Source organism: Arachis ipaensis, chromosome B8 (assembly GCF_059453495.1).
Source record: "Arachis ipaensis isolate K30076 ecotype BB chromosome B8, ASM5945349v1, whole genome shotgun sequence".
Classification (NCBI taxonomy): Eukaryota; Viridiplantae; Streptophyta; class Magnoliopsida; order Fabales; family Fabaceae; genus Arachis; species Arachis ipaensis.
In genome coordinates, this window is record NC_142443.1 from 106555453 (window position 1) to 106583291 (window position 27839).

Sequence of the window (27839 nt, forward strand, 5' to 3'; positions counted from 1 at the left end):
AAGCTTAGAGTGGATGTTCAAACCTTCAGACAGAAGGAAGGTGAATTCCTCTATGAAGCATGGGAAAGATATAAGCAATTGATCAGAAGGTGTCCTTCTGACATGCTTTCAGAATGGAGCATCATAGGTATTTTTTATGATGGTCTATCTGAACTGTCCAAGATGTCATTCGACAGCACTGCTGGAGGATCTCTTCATCTGAATAAGACGCCTGCAGAAGCTCAAGAACTCATTGAAATGGTTGCAAATAACCAATTCATGTACACTTCTGAAAGGAATCCTGTGAATAATGGGACAAATCAGAAGAAAGGAGTTCTTGAAATTGATACTCTGAATGCCATATTGGCTCAAAACAAAATATTGACTCAACAAGTCAATATGATTTCTCAAAGTCTGTCTGGAATGCAAGCAGCAACAGGCAGTACCAAAGAAGCTTCATCTGAAGAAGAAGCTTATGATCCTGAGAACCCAGCAATGGAAGAGGTGAATTACATGGGAGAACCCTATGGAAACACCTATAATCCTTCATGGAGAAATCATCCAAACCTCTCATGGAAGGATCAACAGAGGCCTCAACAAGGCTTCAACAACAATAATGGTGGAAGAAATAGGTTTAGCAATAGCAAGCCCTTTCCATCATCTTCTCAGCAATAGAGAGAGAATTCTAAGCAGAGCCACTCTGACTTAGCAACTGTAGTCTCTGATCTAATTAAAACCACTCAAAGTTTCATGACTAAAACAAGGTCCTCCATTAGAAATTTGAAGGCACAAGTGGGTCAGCTGAGCAAGAAAGTTACTGAACTCCCTCCTAGTACTCTTCCAAGCAATACAGAAGAGAATCCAAAAGGAGAGTACAAGGCCATCAACATACCCCACACGGCCGAACCTGGAGAGGAGGAAGAGGCAGTGATCTCCAGTGAGGAAGACCTCAATGGATGTTCACTGGCCTCTATAGAGTTTCCTAATGAGAAACTATGGGAATCTAAGGATCACATTGAGACCATAGATATTCCATTGAATCTACTTCTACCATTCATGAGCTCTGATGAGTATTCTTCCTATGAAGAGGATGAAGATGTTACTGAAGAACAAGTTGCTAAGTACCTTGGAGCAATCATGAGGCTAAATGCCAAGTTATTTGGTAATGAAACTTGGGAGGATGAACCCCCATTGCTCATCAAAGAACTGGATGACTTGACCAGGCAAAGATTACCTCTGAAGAGACAAGATCCTGGAAAGTTCTCAATACCTTATACCATAGGCACCATGACCTTTGAAAAGACTCTGTGTGATCTAGGGTCGAGCATAAACCTCATGCCTCTCTCTGTAATGGAGAAATTGGGAATTTTTGAGGTTCAAGCTGCAAGAATCTCATTAGAGATGGCAGACAATTCAAGGAAACAAGCTTATGGACTTGTAGAGGATGTCTTGGTAAAGGTTGAAGACCATTACATCCCTGCTGATTTCATAATCCTAGAGACTGGAAAGTGTATGGATGAATCCATCATCCTTGGCAGACCCTTCCTAGCCACAGCAAAAGCTATGATTGATGTTGACAGAGGAGAATTGGCCCTTCAAGTGAATGAGGACTCCCTTGTGTTTAAAGCTCAAGGATTTCCCTCTGTAATTGATGTGCGGAAAACGATCCGACACAAAACTCACCGGCAAGTGTACCGGGTCGCATCAAGTAATAAAACTCATGGGAGTGAGGTCGATCCCACAAGGATTGAAGGATTGAGAAACTTTAGTTTAGTGGTTGAATTAGTCAAGCAAACAAGTGTTGATTGTGTGAAATTGTGTTGACAGGAATTAAATTGCATAGAATGTAAAGGGGAGTGGGTGATTTGCAGGAAATTAAAGGGAACAAAAAAAAGAAAAAGAGCTGAATCTTAAAGAACAAGAAATTAAATGGCAAAAACTTAGAACGCAAGAAATGTAAATTGCAGAATCTTAAAGTGCAAGAAATGTAAATTGCTTGAATCATAAAAGGAATTGGGAATTGGGATTGCAGAAATTAAACAAGAAAAAGTAAAATTCAACAAACAGAAATATAAAAGATGGATTCAATTAAACCAGATCTCAAATGACAATAGCAATAAGCTTGGTGTAGCAATGAAACAAGGAAATTGAAACTGAAAGATGTAGATCTCAGGACCCAAGAGACTAGATAACCAAGTTTAAATCTCAATACCTTCCTAGATCCAAATTTAGAATTCAATTGCAAGAAAAGTAAAGATCAAGCAGTAGAAGAAAGGAATTCAAATATTGATTTCTCAAAAAGTGTAGTAAAGAAAACAGAGAGATCTCAAGGTGAGATTGAGACAGAATTTTCTCAATTCTTCAACACCCAAGACTCAAAATCTCCAAATAGCTCAAAACCCAAATGCTCTCCAAAAACTATTCAGCAAAACTAAAAAGGAAAAGCTCCTCTAAAACTTCAAATCCTAAGCTCTTTATACACTTTCTTCAAATGATCATTAAGCCTTGAATTGGGCCTTTAGTCTTGATAGAATTGGGTTGATAGTAGCCTCCGTTGATTGCTCTTGGTGTTGGGAAGAAATCCATTTGTGAACTGGGCCATGAACCATTCACGTTTGAGTCAACGTTTGAGGCAAACGTTGACTCAAACGTCTTCGTGAAACCAATTATGCAGCTCGGCCACTTGCTGTCATCCACGTGTGAGCCAACGTTTGAGGTCAAACGTGAGCTCAAACGTGGTTCCCCCATGCTACTCCTTTGGCCAACGTTTGGCCCAACGTTTAAGGCAAATGTTGGCGCAAACGTGGCTCAATTAACTCATCAATCAGGGACTCTTCTTTATGCTAAATTGGCGCCAACGTTTGACCTCACGTTTGAGGCAAACGTTGGCGAAAACGTTGGTTTACTCCAGGGGTGCTTTTTCTCTTCTTTTTGGTGCCAACGTTTGACCTCACGTTTGAGGCAAACGTTGGCGCAAGCGTTGCCTTCCCTTGCTTCTTCTTCAGCCAACATTTGCCTCAACGTTTGAGGCAAACGTTTGGCACAAATGTTGGCTCTTCTCCAGGGTGTTCTTCATCTGCTTCTCACGTTTGAGTTAACGTTTGAGGCAAACGTTAGCTCAAACGTGAATCCCTCTTTTCAAGCCCATTCTTGCAACCTTCTTCCAAGCTTTATTTCACCTATCATCAATCAACAATTGTATCAAAGCTATGCCATAATCATGAGAGTTGTTCTTCTTCTTGTCATATGAGCAATTATGGCACAAAAACTCATGAAAATGCATCAATTTATCCATGGTTGATTGAATCAAAGGAAACATGAAATTCAACCCAATTGGCTTACTTATGGCTTAAGAAAGTGCATAAAACTAAATGAAAACAAAGGAAAAAGACTAGTGAAACTAGGCTAAGATGACTTGTCATCACAACACCAAACTTAAAACTTGCTTTTCCCCAAGCAAGAACAGAATTATTAAGAAGAAAGAATGAAAACAAAAGAGAATGCTCATGTTAGCAGAGTATTATTGGTAGCTCATGGGGTTTTATGCAGATATGTAACTACTCACTTCTTATTGACAAGTAGGCCTAGAAAGTTCTCTCTAAGCATCAAGCAACACACTGCTATGACCTCTCATTATTCCTTTGTCCATGTTTACTGAATTCTTTTCTTTATAAACTTTAGTTCAGTGTCATGTGTAACAAGCTCTTTTCTTTATTTATGCTTGACACATTATTCACTTTAGACACTTGGCTCACATGCCTTCTTAGAATATTGATGCCCAGCACCTCTTTGGGTTACTAAATGTCTTGTAGCCAGGTTGCTCTTGATAGTGGACTTTCAGTTGATAATCCCGGGTTAGTTAACCCAAGTTACCAAGTGTTGATGCACTCCGAAGAACTTAATAATCCAAGCAGATCCTAGTACAAAGACACCATAGGCATATATTCTAAGGTTCAAGCTATTGGTGTCTAGCTTTGTTTCTTTTTTTTTCTTTTGTTCTGTTGCCACTTTTGGCTTTTTCTTTTCTCTTTTTGTTTTTTTTTTCATTCAAGGACTTTTATTTTGTTGAGATCCATAGACAGTGAACTACTTTCTTCTTAAAAAGAGAACAGTCTATTCCTTTTATTCACTAATAGTGAGTTGCCATACAATCACACATACATGCCACCACTTACTCTTATTTGACTTCTAGCTAGCAATGAACCATCTTACTCCATGTTTCAAACATTTCTTTTATTGAATTGAAAAGATGCAGGGGACAAAGCATGCATTAGTTAAGTGAAAGTAAACACACAAGTACACTTAGACTAGCATTCTTATTGACAATAATATTCAAGATGCATAACTACTGAACTAACAGTTACTGCTAAGATGGGCATATTCAAACTTCAAATTTAGAAAAATTGCATGCTGATGGAGTTAAGTGTCAATACAACCTTTTGGTGGCATCTTCTTCTTACTCTCAACTGATGGTGTGAAGCCCTCCCGAGAAAGTGTTTGAATCCCTGCAGAATTAAAGGGAAGTTGCTTGTTTCTCAAGCCCTTAGATAACTAGTTAGTGTGCAGGACCTTCTTATGGGCTTTTGAACTTACTTTGGTGTGTGAACACCAAACTTAGTCCCTTGCCACTACCTTTGATGCATCGAGTTGATCATATGTGAATTCCTAGTGTCTTAGCTAAAAATAATAAAACTACAAAGTAGAAGCAAACAATGATTAAATGATTCATCTGATTGCTTGGAACTAGCAACCCTTTATGCAGAAGGTGAGAATGTGTTTTTAAATTAGATTTTTGGTGGAACACCAAACTTAAAATCCTTCATTCTCCTTTAAATTGTTTTGGTGTGTGACACCAAACTTAGCTCATTGCACTGCAGGTGAATCCACTTAATCTTTTTATTAAACTAGCATTGAAAGAAAATGACTACCTCAGGTTGGGTTGCCTCCCAACAAGCGCTCTTTTAATGTCACTAGCTTGACATTCTTTATTTTTGCTTCAAGGACGTTGTAATCTCTGAACCTCTTTTTCCTTGTCCCAATGTCCTCCTAAGTACAGCTTTGCTCTGTGACCATTTGCTGTGAATTGACTCTTTGTTGCTTCATCTAGCAATTCAATACTTCCATAAGGAAAAACCTTGGTTACCAAATATGGACTAGTCCACTTAGATTTAAGCTTGCCAGGGAATATCTTGAGCCGTGAGTTGTACAAAAGTACTTGCTGCCCTGGTTTGAATTCTTTCTTCATGACCTTCTTGTCATGCCACCTCTTGGCTTTTTCCTTGTATATCTTGGCACTTTCATAGGCTTCTAGCCTAAATTCATCCAGCTCATTTAGCTGCAACAACCTTTTCTCACCTGCTGCTTCAGAGTCAAGGTTTAGGAGTTTAGTAGCCCAAAAAGCTTTGTGTTCAAGCTCCACAGGGAGGTGACATGATTTGCCATATAATAGCTGAAAGGGTGACTTCCTAATGGAAGTTTTGAAAGCTGTCCTGTATGCCTAGAGTGCATCCTCCAGCTTCCGAGCCCAATCTTTTCTTGAACTTTCTACTGTCTTTTCCAGAATCTTCTTCAATTCCCGATTTGCCAATTCAGCCTGTCCATTGGTCTGGGGGTGATATGGCGTGGCTACTTTATGAATCACTCCATATTTATGGAGGAGCTTCTCCATCTGTTTGTTGCAAAAATGGCCACCACCGTCACTCACAAGACCCTTGGGAACCCCATATCTAGTGAAAATATGCTTCTTAAGGAATTGAAGGACAATTTGTGCATCACAGGTGGTTGTGGCTATGGCTTCCACCCACTTTGAGACGTATTCTACTGCCACCAAAATATATCTGAAAGAATAGGAAGGGGGGAAAGATCCCATGAAGTCAATACCCTATAAATCAAATAATTCCACTTCCAGAATGAAGTTTTGAGGCATCTCATTCCTTCTTGTCAAGCCTCCTGTTCTCTGGCATTCGTTGCATTGGTGAACAAATTCTCTAGCATCTTTGAAGATAGTTGGCCAATAGAACCCACTCTGTAGTATCTTTGCAGCTGTTCTTTCTGGCCCAAAATGTCCACCATAGGCTGAGCCATGACAATGCTACAGTATATTTCTTATTTCACTCTCAAGAACACATCTCCTAATTACTCCATCAGAGCATCTCTTGAACAGGAAATGTTCATCTCACAAGAACTTCCTTGCTTCATTGATTAACTTCTTCACTTGTTGCTTAGATAATTCTTGAGGTATCTTCCTCCCTACTTTGTAGTTTGCTATGTCAGCAAACCAAGGTGCTTGTTGAATCTGCAGCAAATGTTCATCTGGGAAGCTTTCATTCACAGGCTGTGAGGCTTCTTGGATTGTTTCTTGTGGTAGTCTTGATAAATGATCAGTAACTTGGTTTTCAGTGCCCTTCCTGTCCTTTATTTCAATATCAAATTCTTGCAAGAGTAATATCCACCTGATAAGTCTTGGCTTAGCATCCTGTTTTGACATTAAATACTTAATGGCAGCATGATCAGTATAAACCATAATTTTGGATCCTATCAAGTATGATCTGAACTTATCAAATGCATAAACTACAGCTAACAATTCCTTCTCTGTTGTGGTGTAATTTTTTTAAGCTTCATTCAATACTTTACTTGCATAATATATGACGTGATGCAATTTTTCCTTCTTTTGTCCAAGCACAGCACCAATTGCAATGTCACTTGCATCACACATGAGTTCAAAAGGTAGTTCCCAATCTGGGGGTGTGATGATTAGTGCTGTTGTGAGTCTATTTTTTAAAGTTTCAAAGGCATGCTGGCAATTTTCATCAAAAACAAAAGGAGTATCAATCATAAGCAGACTGCTCAAAGGTTTAGCTATTTTAGAAAAATCCTTGATAAACCTTCTATAAAATCCTGCATGCCCCAAGAAACTTCTAACAGATTTCACATTAGTTGGTGGAGGGAGCTTCTCTATGATTTCCACTTTTGCCTTGTCAACTTCTATCCCTTTTCTTAAAACTTTGTGACCAAGAATAATCCCTTCGGGCACCATGAAATGGCATTTCTCCCAGTTCAAAACTAAATTAGTTTCTTGGCACCGTTTCAAGACGAGAGTTAGATGTTTCAGGCAAGTATTGAAATTGTCACCAAAAACAGAGAAGTCATCCATGAAGACCTCTAGAAACTTTTCGACCATATCAGAGAAGATGGAGAGCATACACCTTTGAAATGTGGCTGGGGCGTTACAAAGCCCAAAGGGCATCCTCCTGTATGCAAAGACTCCAAATGGGCATGTAAAGGCAGTCTTCTCTTGATCCTTGGGGTCCACCACGATTTGATTATACCCAGAATATCCGTCCAAAAAGCAATAATAGGCATGGCCGGCCAATCTTTCCAGCATCTGATCAATGAATGGGAGAAGAAAATGATCTTTCCTGGTGGCGTCATTCAATCTTCTATAGTCTATGCACATCCTCCACCCCGTCACTGTTCTAGTAGGGATTAACTCATTATTCTCATTGGTGATGACCATCATTCCTCCTTTCTTTGGTACAACTTGGACCGGGCTTACCCATGAGCTGTCGGACATTGGGAAGATTATCCCTGCATTCCACAACTTCATTACTTCCTTCTGGACAACTTCCTTCATCGTGGGATTTAGCCTTCTTTGAGGTTGAACTACTGGCTTGGAGTTATCTTCCAAGAGGATCTTATGCATACATACTGCAGAGCTGATGCCTCTCAGGTCGTCAATGGTCCATCCTAAAGCGTCTTTGTGAGCTTTGAGTACATCAAGAAGTTCTCCTTCTTCCTTTTTTGTTAATGACGAATTGATGATCACTGGGAAGTTCTCTGATGCACCCAAGAATGCATATTTGAGATGGGTGGGTAATGGCTTTAGTTCTTGTTTTCGTACTTCTTCCTTCTTGTCTTGTTTTTCCCCTTGCTCAATAGACATCTCGGCTACTTGTTCCTCTGTTGTCTCTTGATTTTCTTCTTGCTCTTGAGGATTATCTTCCAACATTTCTTCCACCAAACTCTCTATCATATCCACTCTCACGTAATCCTCTTGCTCAGGAATGTGTTGCATTGACTTGAAAACGTTTATGACCATTTGTTCATTATGGACCCTGAAGATCATCTCTCCTTTTTCTACATCAATGATGGCTCTTGCTGTGGCTAGAAATGGCCTTCCCAAAATGATTGAATTGTTTCCTTCCTCTTCATTATCCAAAATCACAAAATCTGCTGGAAAAATAAACTCCCCAACCTTCACCAACAGGTTTTCCACAATTCCATTGGGTGTCTTGATCGATCTATCAGCCATGACTAGTGACATCCTGGTGGGTTTGAGTTCTTCTATAGCAAGCTTCCTCATCATAGACAGGGGCATTAGGTTGATACTAGCTCCGAGATCACAAAGAGCCTTGTCTAATGTCATGTTGCCTATGGTGCAAGCAACTACAAAACTTCCTGGATCTTTAAGTTTTGGTGGGATTCCCTTTTGAAGCACCGCGCTACATTCTTCAGTGAGAAGTATAGTTTCCTTCTCCAACCAGCTTTTTTTCTTGTTAATGAGTTCCTTCAAGAACTTGGCATATAAGGGCATCTGTTCCAATGCTTCAGCCAGGGGAATGTTGATTTCCAGCTTCTTGAAAGTTTCCAGGAATTTGCGGAAGTGTTGATCCTTGGTTTCTTTGTTGAACCTCTGAGGGTATGGTAGTGGAGGTGTAATGCTCTTCTCCACTTGCTGCTGTCCCGGAATTGCTTCCTCTGAACTATGTGGCTGGTTGTCTTTCTCTTTGAGCTTCTCTGGGGCATTTCTTCTTGTTGTCATGTCTTTGTTGCTAGCTTCCCCTTTCTCTGATGATTCTTTATTGCTATCCAAAGGCTTCTTGGTTACCTCCTTGTTGTTGTCTACCAATGTCTTTCCACTCCGTAGTTGTATAGCTTTGCACTCTTCTTTTGGATTAGGAATGGTGTCACTTGGTAGTGAGCTTGAAGGTCTCTCAACAGAAATCTGCTTGGAGATTTGCCCAATCTGCCTCTCTAGGCTCTTCATGGAGGCTTCATGGTTCTTGGTTGTCATTTCTTGGTGTTTCCACATTTTGTCTATCAAGGTTTCCAAGTTAGTGATTCTTTGAGATTCTGGTGATGCTTGTGGTGGGTTGTGAGATGTGGATGGTGGATGGTAGGCATTTTGGTTGGTGGGTTGGTTATTGGATTGATAATGGTTGGGGTTGGGGTAGTTGTTTTGAGGTTTTCTTAAGGGTTTTGGTTAGTTTGCTGCTGGTTGTGGTTTTGGTTGTTCCTTGAAGTGTTTTGGTTTGAGTTCCTCTGCCATGGTTGTTGGTTCTGGTTGTGATTGTCTCTCCATCTGAGGTTTGGGTGGTTCTTCCAGGATGGATTGTAGGTATCACCATAAACTTCATTCTGTCCAGAGTTTTGGTTATGCATGTACTGCACTTGCTCCTGTTGTTGCTCTTCTTGGCTTTCTTCATTTTGCACCCATACAGTTGATGGGTGGCTTGTGTTCACAGCTGCTACTTGAAGGCTGTCAATCCTTTTTGCCATTTGTTCAAACTGTTGTTGAATTTGTTGTTGCATCATCTTGTTTTGAGCCAAAATAGAGTCTACTCCTTCCAGTTCTAGTACCCCCTTTCTCTGTGATGGTTGGCGGTTTCTTTGATAAGAAAAGAAATATTGATTGTTGGCCACCATGTCCACAAGATTCTGGGCTTCCTCAGCAGTTTTCATCAGTTGTAATGAACCTCCAGCAGAATGATCTAATGCCTCTTGAGATTTCAATGTCAGGCCTTCATAGAAATTCTGCAGCACGTCCCATTCATTGAACATCTCTGGAGGACACTTTCTGATTAAGGCTTTGTACCTCTCCCATGCTTCATACAAGGATTCGGCATCTAATTGTGTGAATGTCTGTACCTCGGTTTTCAGCCTGATGATCCTTTGGGGTGGATAGAATTTGGCTAGAAATTTAGTCACCAAATCATCCCAACTAGTGATACTTCCTTGGGAAAAAGTTTCAAGCCATTGTGCGGCCTTGTCCCTTAATGAGAACGGGAACAACAGAAGCTTGTAAGTTTCAAGATTCACGCCATTGGATTTGACAGTGTCACAAATCCTTAAGAAGGTAGATAGATGCTGGTTGGGATCTTCCAATGGGCTGCCTCCATAGGAACAATTGTTCTGGACAAGTGTAATGAGTTGTGGTTTTAGCTCGAAGTTGTTTGCATTGACATTGGGAGTTAAGATGCTGCTTCCACAGTGTCTGGGATTTGCAAAAGTGTAGGAGGCCAACACTCTCCTCTGTGGTGGATTGGGATTAGATGGATCTCCTTCCATCTCGTGATATTCTTCCTCAGATTCTTCCTCTCCAACAATACCTTTCCCTCTCTCAGCTCTTCTTAATCTCCTGAGAGTTCTCTGGTCAGCTTCGGATAAGATAGGAGTAGCTCTCCCTGTACCTAACATACAAACAAAACAAGAAACACACAACCAGTGATACTTCAATCTATTGCTAGAATGAAGTTTTAGTTAGCTTAAGCAAAAATTCAAACAGTTAGTAGGTTAGTCAAAATTAAAGAAAAAATGCTTGATCTAAACTACCACCTCACTTAATCATTGTCAATCTATTCAATCCCCGGCAACGGCGCCAAAAACTTGATGTGCAGAAAACAATCTGACACAAAACTCACCGGCAAGTGTACCGGGTCGCATCAAGTAATAAAACTCACGGGAGTGAGGTCGATCCCACAAGGATTGAAGGATTGAGCAACTTTAGTTTAGTGGTTGAATTAGTCAAGCAAACAAGTGTTGATTGTGTGAAATTGTGTTGACAGGAATTAAATTGCATAGAATGTAAAGGGGAGTGGGTGATTTGCAGGAAATTAAAGGGAACAAAAAAAAAGAAAAAGAGCTGAATCTTAAAGAACAAGAAATTAAATGGCAAAAACTTAGAACGCAAGAAATGTAAATTGCAGAATCTTAAAGTGCAAGAAATGTAAATTGCTTGAATCATAAAAGGAGTTGGGAATTGGGATTGCAGAAATTAAACAAGGAAAAGTAAAATTCAACAAACAGAAATATAAAAGATGGATTCAATTAAACCGGATCTCAAATGACAATAGCAATAAGCTTGGTGTAGCAACGAAACAAGGAAATTGAAACTGAAAGATGTAGATCTCAGGACCCAAGAGACTAGATAACCAAGTCTAAATCTCAATGCCTTCCTAAATCCAAATTTAGAATTCAATTGCAAGAAAAGTAAAGATCAAGCAGTAGAAGAAAGGAATTCAAATATTGATTTCTCAAAAAGTGTAGTAAAGAAAACAGAGAGATCTCAAGGTGAGATTGAGACAGAATTTCCTCAATTCTTCAACACCCAAGACTCAAAATCTCCAAATAGCTCAAAACCCAAAAGCTCTCCAAAAACTACTCAGCAAAATTAAAAAGGAAAAGCTCCTCTAAAACTTCAAATCCTAAGCTATTTATACACTTTCTTCAAATGATCATTAAGCCTTGAATTGGGCCTTTAGTCTTGATGGAATTGGGTTGATAGTAGCCTCCGTTGATTGCTCTTGGTATTGGGAAGAAATCTATTTGTGAACCGGGCCATGAACCATTCACGTTTGAGTCAACGTTTGAGGCAAACGTTAACTCAAACGTCTTCGTGAAACCAATTATGCAGCTCGGCCACTTGCTGTCATCCACGTTTGAGCCAACGTTTGAGGTCAAACGTGAGCTCAAACGTGGTTCCCCCATGCTACTCCTTTGGCCAACGTTTGGCCCAACGTTTGAGGCAAACGTTGGCGCAAACGTGGCTCAATTAACTCATCAATCAGGGACTCTTCTTTATGCTAAATTGGCGCCAACGTTTGACCTCACGTTTGAGGCAAACGTTGGCGAAAACGTTGGTTTGCTCCAGGGGTGCTTTTTCTCTTCTTTTTGGCGCCAACGTTTGACCTCACGTTTGAGGCAAACGTTGGCGCAAACGTTGCCTTCCCTTGCTTCTTCTTCAGCCAACGTTTGCCTCAACGTTTGAGGCAAACGTTGGCGCAAACGTTGGCTCTTCTCCAGGGTGTTCTTCATCTGCTTCTCACGTTTGAGTTAACGTTTGAGGCAAACGTTAGCTCAAACGTGAATCCCTCTTTTCAAGCCCATTCTTGCAACCTTCTTCCAAGCTTTATTTCACCTATCATCAATCAACAATTGTATCAAAGCTATGCCATAATCATGAGAGTTGTTCTTCTTCTTGTCATATGAGCAATTATGGCACAAAAACTCATGAAAATGCATCAATTTATCCATGGTTGATTGAATCAAAGGAAACATGAAATTGAACCCAATTGGCTTACTTATGGCTTAAGAAAGTGCATAAAACTAAATGAAAACAAAGGAAAAAGACTAGTGAAACTAGGCTAAGATGACTTGTCATCAGTAATCATGGAGAAGAAGCATGAAAAGCTTCTCTCAATGCAGAGTCAAACAGAGCCCCCACATTCAAACTCTAAGTTTGGTGTTGGGAGGCCATGCTCTGAGTATCTGTGAGGCTCCATAAGAGGCAACTGTCAAGCTATTGACATTAAAAGAAGTCGCTTGTTGGGAGGCAACCCAATTTTTACTTATCTATGTTAAATTTCTATTTTCTATTGTTATTTTATGTTTTCTGAAGGTTGATGATCATGTGAAGTCACAAAAACAACTGAAAAAGTAGAAACAGAATGAAAAATAGTATTCAAAACAGAACACCCTGGAGGAGAAACTTACTGGCGTTTAAACGCCAGTAAAGGTAGCAGAATGTGGCACCATTTTGGGTGTTTAACGCCAGAAAGGGGCACAGAGCTGGCGTTTAATGCCAGAAATGGGCAGCAACCTGGCGTTTAACGCCAGGATTGGCAGAAAAGGGCATTTTGCACGCCTAATTGGTGCAGGGATGAGAAATCCTTGACACCTCAGGATCTGTGGACCCCACAGGATCCCCACCAACCTCAACTCACTCTCTCTCTTCTTCACACCTTTTCATAACACTCTTCCCTAAATACCCTTCACCAATCAACTCAATACCTCTTCCCCAAATACCTTTCACCAATCCGCATCCATCCATCATAAACCTTACCTACCTCACCTTTCAAATTCAAACCACTTTCCCTCCCAAACCCACCCTATATGGCCGAATCCTAACCCTCTCTCCACCCCTATAGAAACCCATCCTCACTCCTTCATTTTAACACAACATAAACACTACTTCTCCCCCTTGGCTGAAACACCAACCCACCTCCATCTTCTCAATTTCTTCTTCTTCTACTCTCTTCTTTCTTCTTTTGCTCGAGGACGAGCAAATCTTCTAAGTTTGGTGTTGTAAAAGCATTTCTTTTTGTTTTTCCATAACCATTTATGGCACCAAAGGCCGGAAAAACCTCTAGAAAGAGGAAAGGGAAGGCAAAAGCTTCCACCTCCGAGTCATGGGAGATGGAGAGATTCATCTCAAAGGTGCATCAAGACCACTTCTATGAAGTTGTGGCCAAGAAGAAGGTGATCCCCGAGGTCCCTTTCAAACTCAAAAAGGGTGAATATTCGAAGATCTGACATGAGATTCAAAGAAGAGGTTGGGAAGTTCTCACCAACCCCATTCAACAAGTCAGAATCTTAATGGTTCAAGAGTTCTATGACAATGCATGGATCACCAAGAACCATGATCAAAGTGTGAACCCGGACCCTAAGAATTGGCTTACAATGGTCCAAGGGAAATACTTAGATTTAAGTCCAGAAAATGTAAGGTTGGCATTCAACTTGCCCATGATACAAGGAGATGCACACCCCTACACTAGAAGGGTCAACTTTGATCAAAGGTTGGACCAAGTCCTCATAGACATTTGTGAAGAGGGCGCTCAATGGAAGAGAGATTCAAGAGGGAAGCCGGTTCAACTAAGAAGGCATGACCTCAAGCACGTGGCTAGGGAATGGTTGGAGTTCATCCAACGCTCAATCATTCCCACTAGCAACCGGTCTGAAGTTACTATAGACCGAGCTATCATGATTCATAGCATCATGATTAGAGAGGAAGTAAAAGTTCATGAGGTTATATCCCAAGAACTCTACAAGGTGGCGAACAAGTCCTCTACTTTGGCAAGGTCAGCCTTCCCTCATCTTATTTGTCACCTTTGCAATTCAGCTGGAATTGACATAGAGGAAGACGTCCTCATTGATGAGGACAAGCCCATCACTAAGAAAAGGATGGAGCAAACAAGATATCCTACTCATGGACAAGAGCATGAGAAAATTTCTCATCATGAAATCCCTGAGATGCCTCAAGGGATGCATTTTTCTCCACAAAACTATTGGGAGCAAATCAAGAGCATTCCATCCTCCTCCATGAAATTAGAGAATACCAAAGAACCATGAGAGAGGAGCAAAAAAGGCAAGGAAGAGACATTGATGAGCTCAAGCACTCCATGAGATCTTCAAGAGGAAGAACAAGCCGCCATCACTAAGGTGGACCCGTTCTTTAATTTTCTTGTTCTTTATTTCCTGTTTTTCGAATTTTTATGCATTATATTTATTTATGTTTGTGTCTTTTATTACATGATCATTAGTGTCTAAGTGTTTATGCCTTAAAGCTATGAAAATGAGTCCATCACCTTTCTTAAATGAAAAATATTTTTAATTGAAAAAGAAAAAGAAGTGCATGAATTTCAAATTTTAAAATAGTTTAGTTATTTTGATGTGGTGACAATACTTTTGTCTTTCTGAATGAATGCTTGAACAGTGCATATTTTTTTGAATTTGTTGTTCATGAATGTTAAAATTGTTGGCTCTTGAAAGAATGATGGAAAAAGGAGAAATGTTATTTGATGATCTGAAAAATCATAAAATTGATTCTTGAAGCAAGAAAAAGCAATGAAAAGCTTGCAGAAAAAAATATATATGCAAAAAAAAAGAGATAGAAAAATAAAAAGCAAGCAGAAAAAGCCAATAGCCCTTTAAACCAAAAGGCAAGGGTGAAATAAAAAGGATCCAAGGCTTTGAGCATCAGTGGATAGGAGGGCCCACAGGAATAAAATCCTGGCCTAAGCGGCTAAACCAAGCTGTCCCTAACTATGTGCTTGTGGCGTGAAGGTGTCAAGTGAAAACTTGAGACTGAGCGGTTAAAGTCGTGGTCCAAAAGCAAAAAGAGTGTGCTTAAGAGCTCTGGACACCTCTAATTGGGGACTCTAGCAAAGCTGAGTCACAATCTGAAAAGGTTCACCCAGTTATGTGTCTGTGGCATTTATGTATCCGGTGGTAATACTGGAAAACAAAATGCTTTGGGTCACGGCCAAGACTCATAAAGTAGCTGTGTTCAAGAATCAACATACTGAACTAGGAGAATCAATAACACCATCTGAATTCTGAGTTCCTATAGATGCCAATCATTCTGAACTTCAACGGATAAAGTGAGATGCCAAAACTGTTCAGAAGCAAAAAGCTAATAGCCCCGCTCATCTAATTAAGACTGATCTTCATATATGTTTTTGGAATTCAATGTATATTCTCTTCTTTTTATCATACTTTGTTTTTGGTTGCTTGGGGACAAGCAACAATTTAAGTTTGCTGTTGTGATGAGCAGATAATTTATACGCTTTTTGGCATTATTTTTAGTATGTTTTTAGTATATTTTAGTTAGTTTTTATAATTTTTTATTAGTTTTTAAATAAAAATCACATTTCTGGACTTTACTATGGGTTTGTGTGTTTTTCTGTGATTTTAGGTATTTTCTGGCTGAAATTGAGGGGCCTGAGCAAAAATCTGATTCAGAGGCTGAAAAAGGACTGCAGATGCTGTTGGATTCTGACCTCCCTGCACTCGAAGTGGATTTTCTGGAGCTACAGAAACCCAATTGGCGTGCTCTCAATTGCGTTGGAAAGTAGACATCCTGGGCTTTCCAGCAATAGATAATAGTCCATACTTTTCCCAAGATTTGATGGCCCAAACTGGCGTTCAAAGTCAGCATAGAAATTCTGGCGTCAAAAACGCCAGAACTGGCATAAAAGCTGGAGTTAAACGCCCAAACTGGCACAAAAGCTGGCGTTTAACTCCAAAAAAAGTCTCTACACATGAAAGCTTCAATGCTCAGCCCAAGCACACACCAAGTGGGCCCGGAAGAAGATTTCTGCATTAATTACCTATTTCTGTAAACCCTAGGCTACTAGTTTTCTATAAATAGGACCTTTTGCTATTGTATTTTAATACTTTTGATACACTTGATCATACTTTCATAGACCTTTTCACATTTGGGGGCTGGTCTCACGGCCATCCCTAGACCCTGTACTTATGTATTTTCAACGGTGGAGTTTCTACACACCATAGATTAAGGTGTGGAGCTCTGTTGTTCTTCATGAATTAATACAATTACTATTGTTCTTCTATTCAATTCACGCCTACTTCTTCTCTAAGATATAAATTTGTTCTTCAACTTGATGAATCTGATGATCCGTGACACTCATCATCATTCTCACCTATGAATATGTGCCTGACAACCAAATCTGTTCTACTAGCAATGGCTTGAATGCATATCTCTTGGGTTTCTAATCTAAGATTGGAACCTTCGTGGTATAGGTGAAGAACTGAAGATTGATGGTTTAGAGGCTATAGTAAACTCTCGTTGCAAGTATAGTTACTAAACCAAGTAATCAACCTTTCTTACAAAAGTTTTGGTTGTCACAAGTAACAAACCCCTTTAAAATTGATAACCGAGTATTTAAACCTCGGGTCGTCTTCTCAAGGAATTGCAGGGAGGTGTTCTTATTATTGGTTATGAGTCTTGTAAATTGGGGATTTTGAGAGTGAGGAATAGGTAATTTAAATAACAAGGAAAATAAATTGCAGGAATTAATAAATTAATATCTAATAAAACTCTTGGCAAGGTATGAAAATCAGAATTCCTATCCTAGTTATCCTTATCAATTGTGATGAGAATTAGATTTTTCTCCCACTTTGTTAACCTCTAACTATGAAGGAAAGTTAAGTGGATGAATTAATTTTGATTCCTCAGGTCCTAGTCTTTCCTTGGGAAAGGCTAGAGTTATTGGAACTCGAATTAATTCTTGAAGAATTCTAATTTTCAATCAACAGTGAGTTTGATAACTCAAGTGTCTCCAATGACTCAACCAAAGCCAAAAGGGAAAATTCTAAATTATTTATATAAATAAAAGAAAGCAATCATAATTCTGAAATACCTTAAGTTGCACTAATAAAGATAACAAATGTAACATGGAAAAGTTCATAAATTAAATTGGAAAAATAAATAAAAGGAACATTGAACCTGTGATTGAAGAGATCATAGCTTAAACATAATAAAAATCCTAAATCCTAATCCTAAGAGAGAGGAGGGAACCTCTCTCTCTAAAAACTACATCTAAAACTAAAATTGTGTATTGTGAAAGCATGATTATGAATGGATGTATTCCCCCACTTTATAGCCTCTAATCTGTGTGTTTTGGGCTGAAAATTGGGTCAAAAATAGCCCAGAAATCGCCCCTGCGATTTCTGTTACGTTCAGGTCGCGGGAAAGTGACGCGGAGGCGTCGTCTACGCATCAGCGCGGATTGAAGTTCGCAGATGCGACGCGGGCGCGTCATTCACGCGTTCGTGTCGCCTAACTTTGGGGCAACTATAACAAATTATATATCAAATCGAATCCCCAGACGTTAGCTTTTCAACGCAACTGGAACCGCATCATTTGGACCTCTGTAGCTCAAGTTATGACCGTTTGAGTGCAGAGAGGTCAGGCTGGACAGCTTTAGCAGTTCCTTCATTTTCTTGTATTCCTTCCACTTTTGCATGCTTCCTTTCCATCCTCTGAGCCATTCCTGCCCTGTAATCTCTGAAATCACTTAACACACATATCAAAGCATCTAATGGTAATAAGAGAGGATTTAAACATAGGGAACTTAAGGCCAAAGAAGCATGTTTTCAATGAAAGCACATAATTAGGAAGGCAAATGTAAAACCATGCAAATAGTATGAATAAGTGGGTAAAGAGTTGATAAAAGCCACTCAATTAAGCACAAGATAAACCATAAAATAGTGGTTTATCAACCTCCCCACACTTAAACATTAGCATGTCCTCATGCTAAGCTCAAGAGAAGCTATAAAGGAGTGAAGAGAAATGATAGAGAGTATGCAATGCAACCTATCTATGTGAATGCAACTACATGCAAAATATTTCTACCTACTTGGTTAAAAGTAAATAAGCTCTTTAAGACAAACATAAATCAGATTTCACTAATTCAAATTATACAATAAAGATTAAATAAACTTGTAAGAAGATAGCCCATGAAAGCAGGGAACATAGAATTAAGCACTGAACCCTTACTGGTAGTGTATATCACTCTAACTCTCAAGTGTCTAGGGTTAATCACTCTACTCTTATCTAGTCATGCTTTCTAAACTTTGTTCTTCATCTAACCAATCAACAAAAATTTAATGTACCAATGCAAACATCATGAGTTCTTTTCAAGGTTGTAATGGGGCTAAGGTAAGGGTGAGGGTATATATATAAGGCTAAGTGAGCTAACAAAGTGAATCCTTGATTAGTCTAAGATCTCACCTAACATATACATACTTTATATAATTTAAAATACTTTACCTAGCTATCCAAATTTTTTCCACTTTTGTATTTCATGCTCAAGTATCAAACTTATTTTTGAATTTTGTCCCATGTGCATTGATTCTTTTTATTTTGCATTTGGGGTAATATTATTTTTCTTCTCTTTTCTTTTTTCTTTTTTTTTGTATCCCCTTATTTAATTACTTAATATTTTTTTTTCAATGCACATGGTAATTTAATTATTTTAATTTCACATGAGCATGCTTCCCAAATTTTCAAATAACTCATTCAATTTAATTCCCTACTTTTTCATATCATCCCATGTTCCCATAAAATTCCCCACACTTAAATTATACACAATATCTATCTTAAACTAACCAAGGATTCAACTTGGGATTTTTATTTTGTTTTTCTGCTTAAGGCTAGTAATATGGTTATGAAATAGAAGGGGGTTAAAAAGATCAAAGTGGTTAACAAAGGTGATGTAAAAGGTAGGCTTATTTGGGATAAGTGAGCTAATAACAAATAATGGCCTCAATCATATGCAAGCATGTAAATACACTAAATAATGGACATATAGATTGGAACAAAGCAAAGATTGCAATCATAAAGAAGAAAACACACAAGAATAAAAATTTATGGTTAAATAATGTAACCATGTAAATAAGCTCAAAATCTCACAGGTTGTGTGTTCTTTGGCTCAAAAACCATGTTCCAAATACAACTTCAAACAAGTTTTAATAGAAAAGTTTTTAATTTAAATTAGTGAAATACTATAAAAAATTTTGAAAAAGAAAATATTACTTCAACCAAGTAGTAACTAAATGCATAAAATCAAACAAACATGCAATTAAATATGCAAATGCAACAATGAACAAACAAAGAAAATAGAGTATTGGTGTTGAGACAAGAAGGTACTAACCCACGGAGATCGGTATCAACCTCCCCACACTTAAAGGTTGCACCGTCCTCGGTGCATGCTAAGATGTACAAGTGGACGGGGGTTGTGGTTCCTCAGCTGGAGCTCTTTTTGTTCCTTTCCTTGCCGATGGTTTGGGAGTAGCTTTCTCTTTACCCTTCTTGGTGGCCATCCTGAAAAAGGAAAAAGAAAGTAACTTTTAAAGCAAGGGGTTAGAGCAAGGAAGAGAGTGGAAAAGGTGGTAATCAATGCACAATAAAGAAGAATGACGTTAACACATGGTCATGACTACATGTGAAAAGTTCATCAATGGAAATATAGCAAGTGCATGTAATGACAATTAAATGCAAGATGTTTATTGGCATGCTGGCAAAGGCATGAGTAGCATAGATCAAGCATTCAATGTCCAAGTTAGATTACCAGGTCTTTCAAACTAACAACATGTTTGTAATAATAATTATATTTAAATAATATAATATAAAAAGGATTTTGTGAAAAGCAAGCATTTAGAGTAGTAGAATAAAAGAAATCTAAAAATAGTGCACAATGCCATATGGGCTTTTTCACAAACACATAGCAAGCATGTAAATAAGCTATAGAAAGTATTAAATTGAACATGCAAGCACTCCTTTAAAAAGTAATATATAATTGTCAAACAATTCCTTTAATAATCCACAAAAATATAGGAAATAATGACCCAACTAAATTTCTAACACTAATGAAAATAATGCAATGAATGAAAGTATAAAATAAAAAGAAAAATAAGAAGAATGAGAAGGGAAAGAAGGGAAGAAGAAGTAAGGAAGAAATAAGGAAGGAAAAGAGAAAATAGGATTTGGGGAAAAGAAAGATAAGATATTTTGGCATTTTAGGGTAAGCTGTGCGGCGCAAGCGACGCGGACGCGTGGGTGACGCGTTCGCGCGACTTGCGCTTATTCGGATTGACGCGGTCGCGTCGGTCACACGGTCGCGTGACACGTTTTATGCTACTGGCGCGAGGGTAGTCGCGCGCTCGCACAACTCTCTATTCAAAATCTTATTTTGCCAAATTTTGGGTGACGCGATCGCGTGGGTCATGCGACCGCGTGAGTGGCCAATATTGGGATATGACGTGGACGCGTGGGGCACGCGTTCGTGTGGTAAGCGCTGTGCGTCTAGCGCTAGTCCAGCACCACTCCAGCATAACTTTCGGCTATACACCCTTTTCACGTCGATTTTCAGGTCACGCGGCTGTGTGGGTGATGCGGACGCATGGGAGGCATTTTTCCCACATGACGCAGACGCGTCAGCGACGCGGTCGCGTGGATCAATTTGTGCCAAAGGCACGCCTCTAGCCACGCTTTCGCGTGACTCTCTGTTCAATCTTCTTTTCTTCCCAATGCACTGGTGACGCGGACGCGTCAGCGACGCTGCCGCATCGCGTGCGTGCTTTTTTTTTTTATATAATGCAGTATGCAGTATGCAATGCTAATATGAATGTTATGAAAAACTCCAGGTTCAATACAATAAAATAAAATAAAACTTGAAAACAAATAAAACTAAATAAAAATGAAAAACGAACGATCATAACATGGTGGGTTGTCTCCCACCTAGCACTTTTAGTTAAAGTCCTTAAGTTGGACATTTGGGGAGTCCTCCTGTTATAGTGGTTTATGCTTGTATTCATCCAGGAATCTCCACCAGTGTTTGGAATTCCAATGGCCTCTGGGATCCCAAATCTTGTTTCTACACCCGTCTTCAAGTTGATTATCATGATTCCATCCGAGTGGTTCAGCTTTAGAATTCTCAGTGAAGCGTCCAAACAACTTCCTAGACCCATTCAATTGAGCTCTACACCAACCTTTGCGTTTAAACTTAAAGCTTCCAACCATAATGAACCTTGCAGGACAATTCTTACCACTGACCATCTTCCTCTTACTCTTAATGCCACAAAGAGCTCTAAGTTGACCATCCGTCTCTAGTAGCCCATATTCAAGTGGAATTAGAAAGCTAAGGGATATGAATTTTATCCACTTGAATGTTGTGAAGGATGATGGCAACTTAGGGGGAAGTATTTCTAACGAATTTGCAGGCGCCACTCTCTTGTGCTCTTCTCTGACAACTTCCACCTCTTTGCAAGTTTCTTCAATATCAACCTCTTCCTCTTGGTAGCTTTCTTCCAATTCAATCTCTTCTTCATTATTTACCAAGGGCATGGGAGGTTGTGCTTCTTCTTCTTTAATCTCCATCTCTTGACCAACCTCCTCCAAGTCTTCAACTATGATATGCCTTGGAGGTTGTACACCCTCCTCAGCATCAAATGCAACCGTCTTGGAAGGAGGTTCTATGTCTTGACTTTCCCATGGAGGTTTAGCATATCCCAAGTCTTCAACCACTTCTTCTTCTTCAATAATTCCGGCTTCCTCCACTTGTTCCAATACAAATTCATGCTCCTTACTGTCCCTTGGAGTTTCTAGTATCTCATTTATGCTACGCTCTTTTATTGATTCTCCACATGTAGCCATGGGAGCACTTTGAGTGTTCGAGCGTTGGGAAGCTAATCGACTTATCGCTTAATTTAGTTGATATAGAGTTGCATGAAATCGATCCGCTAGTTCCTTGAGATGATCCCTTCTCTCTTGTTCCATGTCAATAGCATCATTGAGATCATGTTGCTCTTGGATTGATGGATGTGGGTGCTCTTCCATGGATGGTGGTGATGGGATGGAGAAATCATTCTGTGGTTGAAAAGGAAGTGCACTAAAGCTTGAGGGTTGATTGTTAAAGGTATTTGATGGTCTGATTTGGGCGACGAGAGCTTGTATAGTAGAGTTTAGATCGGTAAGTGATTTTTCCATGGAGGTTTGGGGTGGATAGGAGGGTTCATTTGGCTCATAAGGTGGTTGGTATGGTGGATACGGGTTAGGGTCATATGGAGGTGAATGGTGAAAAGGGGCTTGTGAGTATGGTGGTCCAAAGTCATGTTGAGGAGAGGATTTATAGGCATATGGTGCTGGTTGTTGATAGTCCATTGGAGGTGGTTGTTGCCATGAGAGTTGATCAAATCCTTGTGGCTCCTCCCATCGTTGATTGTTCCAACCTTGATGCCTGTTCTCATTGTAATTTCCTCTTCCTGCAACATAATTGTAACCAGACTCATAGCCAAAGGGGTAAGAGTTCATAGTAGCAAATAAAAATTAAAAACGAAAATAAAAACAAATTTAAATTAAAAGGTTATCGAAATTTAAATTTTGAAATTTGAAAATTTTGAAATTTAAATTTTTAAATTTTGGAAAATGAATTTTGAAAAAGTCAACAATATAAGATAAAAATTTGAAAAAGATTTAAATTTTGAAAGGGTTTGATTTTTAAAATTTTAAATTTGGATTTTGAATTTTGGAATTTAAATATTTGAAATTTTTAAATTTTGAAATTTGAGATTTTAAATTTTTTTTTAAATTGAATTTTGAAAATTGAAATTTGAAATTTGAAATTTGAGTTTTAAATTTTGAATTTTTGAGTTTAATGAGGAAAGAGAAAAACAATAAAATGATACCAAACTTAAAATTTTTAGATCAAAACGAAGAAAACAACCACGAACAACTTGAAGGTCAAGATGAACACGAAGAACAAATTGAAGATCAAGATGAACACGAAGAACAAATTTTTGAAAAATTTTTAATAACTAAATAAAAACCAATAACCTCTTAATTTATGAAAAAGCAAAAATAAAAACAAAAATAAAAATAAATAAACAAGTAAAAGAAAAATATTTACAATAACCAATAATAAGGCACACGTTTGTAATTCCCCGGCAACGGCGCTATTTTGAAGAACTGAAGATTGATGGTTTAGAGGTTATAGTAAACTCTCGTTGCAAGTATAGTTACTAAACCAAGCAATCAACCTTTCTTACAAAAGTTTTGGTTGTCACAAGTAACAAACCCCTTTAAAATTGATAACCGAGTATTTAAACCTCGGGTCGTCTTCTCAAGGAATTACAGGGAGGTGTTCTTATTATTGGTTATGAGTCTTGTAAATTGGGGGGTTTTGAGAGTGAGGAATAGGTAATTTAAATAACAGGAAAAATAAATTACAGGAATTAATAAATTAATATCTAATAAAACTCTTGGCAAGGTATGAAAATCAGAATTCCTATCCTAGTTATCCTTATCAATTGTGATGAGAATTGGATTTTTCTCCCACTTTGTTAACCTCTAACTATGAAGGTAAGTTAAGTAGATGAATTAATTTTGATTCCTCAGGTCCTAGTCTTTCCTTGGGAAAGGCTAGAGTTATTGGAACTCGAATTAATTCTTGAAGAATTCTAATTTTCAATCAACAATGAGTTTGATAACTCAAGTGTCTCCAATGACTCAACCAAAGCCAAAATGGAAAATTCTAAATTATTTATATAAATAAAAGAAACTAATCATAATTCTGAAATACCTCAAGTTGCACTAATAAAGATATCAAATGTAACATGGAAAAGTTCATAAATTAAATTGGAAAAATAAATAAAAGGAACATTGAACCTGTGATTGAAGAGATCATAGCTTAAACATAATAAAAATCCTAAATCCTAATCCTAAGAGAGAGGAGAGAACCTCTCTCTCTAAAAACTACATCTAAAACTAAAATTGTGTATTGTGAAAGCATGATTATGAACGGATGCATTTCCCCACTTTATAGCCTCTAATCTGTGTGTTCCGGGCTGAAAACTAGGTCAAAAATAGCCCAGAAATCGCCCCTGCGATTTCTGTTACGTTCAGGTCGCGGGAAAGTGACGCGGAGGCGTCGTCCACGCGTCCGCGCGGATTGAAGTTCGCAGATGCGACGCGGGCACGTCATTCACGCGTTCGCGTCCCCTAACTTCGTGGCAGCTATGGCAAAGTATATATCAAATCAAAGTCCCGGACGTTAGCTTTCCAACGCAACTAGAACCACATCATTTGGACCTCTGTAGATAAAGTTATGACCGTTTGAGTGCAGAGAGGTCAGGCTGGACAGCTTTAGCAGTTCCTTCAGTTTCTTGTATTCCTTCCACTTTTGCATGCTTCCTTTCCATCCTCTGAGCCATTCCTGCCCTGTAATCTCTGAAATCACTTAACACACATATCAAGGCATCTAATGGTAATAAGAGAGGATTTAAACATAGGGAACTTAAGGCCAAAGAAGCATGTTTTCAATGAAAGCACATAATTAGGAAGGCAAATGTAAAACCATGCAAATAGTATGAATAAGTGGGTAAAGAGTTGATAAAAACCACTCAATTAAGCACAAGATAAACCATAAAATAGTGGTTTATCAATAGGCTAGAATTATTGGCGGTCATTCTTGAGATCCAGAAAGTCTAAACCTTGTCTGTGGTATTCCGAGTAGGATCTGGGAAGGGATGACTGTGACGAGCTTCAAACTCGCGATTGTTGGGTGTGTGACAGACACAAAAGGATCAATGGATCCTATTCCAACATGATCGAGAACCGACAGATGATTAGCCGTGCGGTGACAGCGCATTTGGAATATTTTCTCTGAGAGGACGGGAAGTAGCCATTGACAACGGTGATGCCCAACATAAAGCTTGCCATAGAAAGGAGTATGAATGGTTGGAAGAAGGCAATAGAAAAGCAGAGGTTCAGAAGGAACAAAGCATCTTCATACGCTTATCTAAAATTCCTACCAAAGAATTACATAAGTATCTCTATCTTTATTCTATGTTTTATTCATCTTTTAATTATCAATCCTCCATAACCATTTGAATCTACCTGACTGAGATTTACAAGATGACCATAGCTTGCTTCAAGCCGACAATTTCCATGGGATCGACCCTTACTCACGTAAGGTATTACTTGGACGACCCAGTGCACTTGCTGGTTAGTTGTGCGGAATTGTGACAAAGTGTGATTCACGTTTGAGAGCTCCAAGTCTTTGGCGCCATTGTTGATGATTACAATTTCGTACACCAAGTGACTTTGAAAAACTTGAATTTCAATTGACAAGTCTCATTTTACAATATCTTGAGAAAAGTTTAATGTATTCTTTAAATTCTGAGTTTTGCAATACTAAAACGATTTCTGAGCAATTGGAAATGCTTCGGATTTAATCATGGAATTGAAATTGGTTTGGTTTAAGTAAAAAAGAATGGTTTTGAAATGTGTTTGGAGTAATTAATTACACGACTTGGTTTGGCCGAAACTCTATTTTTAGTAATTCAAATCAAGAAGCTAAGGTTTTAAAGATTTTAAATGAATTCGAGGAAATGAGTTAGGTTATTCTCCCCTAAAGTCTTGAGACTCTGCTGAGAAATTTCACTACCAAATCCTGTGTTATGATGAATTTTTTGTGAATATTTTAGAAGGAATTTTTAATTTGGCATGATTTCTGAGTTGTTTAGGAGTTTTACAAGGATGTTGTGAAAATGTCGCTTGTTTTAAAAAAGAAAATTTACTTTTGAGAAAGGTGGCTTATAAGCTTGAAATGATTTTAGAAAAGAGGATTCTTGAAGTTAAGAAAGAATTGAATTTGATTTTGGTTTTTAAAGAAAAGTGATTTGAGAAGAAAGTGATATATGGTAGAAATGATGTTTTTGACTTGATATGAAGTGTTAATGAAGTGAAAAAATGATGATTTAATGAATATGTGGCTTTTGCACTTCTTTTATCTAAGATACGAGTTTCCCTGGGTAAAGTACCATGGCTTGCCACCACGTGTTCCAGGTTGAGACTCGATACTCTGTTGACCCTACGACGTAAGGGTGACTGGGCACTTATAAATTCCCGAGAATGGTACTCCCATTGAGCAATTTGATATATATATATATATATATATATATATGAGAAAAAGCTATGCATAGACTCATGAAGATGCTCGTCGGGAGACAGTCCAAGGGTTTAGCAAACCGGACTTGTCGGGTTGGCTTGATAACCGACAGATGAGACTCATTAGCCATAGGACAGGCATTCATCATATTCATCTTTATGACATTGTTTGGGTGTGCATATTGTACTTGGTGTGCCTATGTGAATAATTATGTTTAATTTCTAATTGCTCAACTTGATGTAACTGCTTGATTGTGTTTGAACTTTTCTACTTGTGTTTGTGACTGAAACTTGGTTGGATTGTGGTGTATTGTCTATTGTTTGGATCGTTTGGGCCTAGGCCATGGTTGATTATGAGATGGGCAGAAAGTCGTGTTTGATTTGAGTTCTTGGTTTAGAAAAGTATGAAAAACTAAACTGGTTCAGCATAGACTTAATGAACCTATGTTTGGAACAGGTTGGTCATTCATGCTGTTTAGAAAAAACATTTTGAATTTTGAAGAAATAACAGTTTCCTCTTTCAGAAAAGATTTCAGATTTTAATGGTAAATCTTTGGTTTTTAGAAGGATGCATAAGACGATTATTAAACACTATGGTTTAAAAAGAGTTTTATTTCACGTATCCTATTATAGTAATTCTTTAACCCCATAGTGAGAACCTGCGAGGACGATGTTCTCACTCCCTTACTGGTATTTTCTTTTTCAGGTTAAGGGCGACGAAGTTCGGAAGAGCCTATTACTTTTCTATTTATCCTATGTTTTGTATTGTTCTAGTATTTATGTTTCCTCGCTTTTAATTTTACAAGTTTTGTAAGAGGGATAAGAAATTGATATGAAATGCTTGTAAATTAATAATATGTATATATATATATATATATATATTCTTTGTGAGTATTGTAATTTGTAATGTAAGTATGGATGTAAGTTTTGTAAAAATACGATTTAAGTTTTTTTAACAGGCTCATATTTTAGTATTAAATAATTTAAAAGTCGTTGTAATACCCGAGCTATCAGAGTAGCGCAGCCGGAAGCGTGACATTTTGATAGTTAGGGTGTTACACTGAGATGATGCCTTAGGTCAGTTGTTCCATCGTAGAGATCTATATCGGAGATTTTGAAATTTCTTGGAACTTTGAGCCACATGATATCTTCTACGAACAGGCCTTCTCCTCCTAGAGGGCTTTCTTCCTGATCTACTCGATTATTCCTTCTTCGGAGGTCAGCTTCCAATATTAGGAGCTTTCTTCTAGCTCCTTTCATCGTCGCACCTCCCTTAGCAGTTCTCGTTCTGCTTTCCATTGATGTTCAGCTTCTTGTTCAAGATTCTCTAGTTGTCTACGGTACCCGTGAACTAAGTGTCAGATGGGAAGGTTCCTCATCCTCGGGCAGGTGGACCTCTGATTGGATCCACCTTAGTTGGGGTATTCCAGAAGTTGCTTCTCTTTGGGGAATGTGTGTACTGTCCTGGGGAGGAAGTATTGCAAGTGTGAGATCATCACGGTGGGGCTCCGGTTCTGATTCAGATGGCGTTTGACCATCTTCATATCAATGG

General features: G+C 38.5%; 1 non-coding gene and 1 pseudogene across 1 annotated transcript; one reads left to right on the forward strand and one right to left on the reverse strand.

Moving 5' to 3' along the window:
* LOC148549141 (small nucleolar RNA R71) lies at positions 1-108 on the reverse strand. The gene has a single exon (XR_015897706.1). It is a non-coding gene; the product is annotated as a small nucleolar RNA R71 (small nucleolar RNA).
* LOC148549142 (uncharacterized) lies at positions 103-27821 on the forward strand (annotated as a pseudogene).
* The last annotated feature ends 18 nt before the right edge of the window (positions 27822-27839 follow it).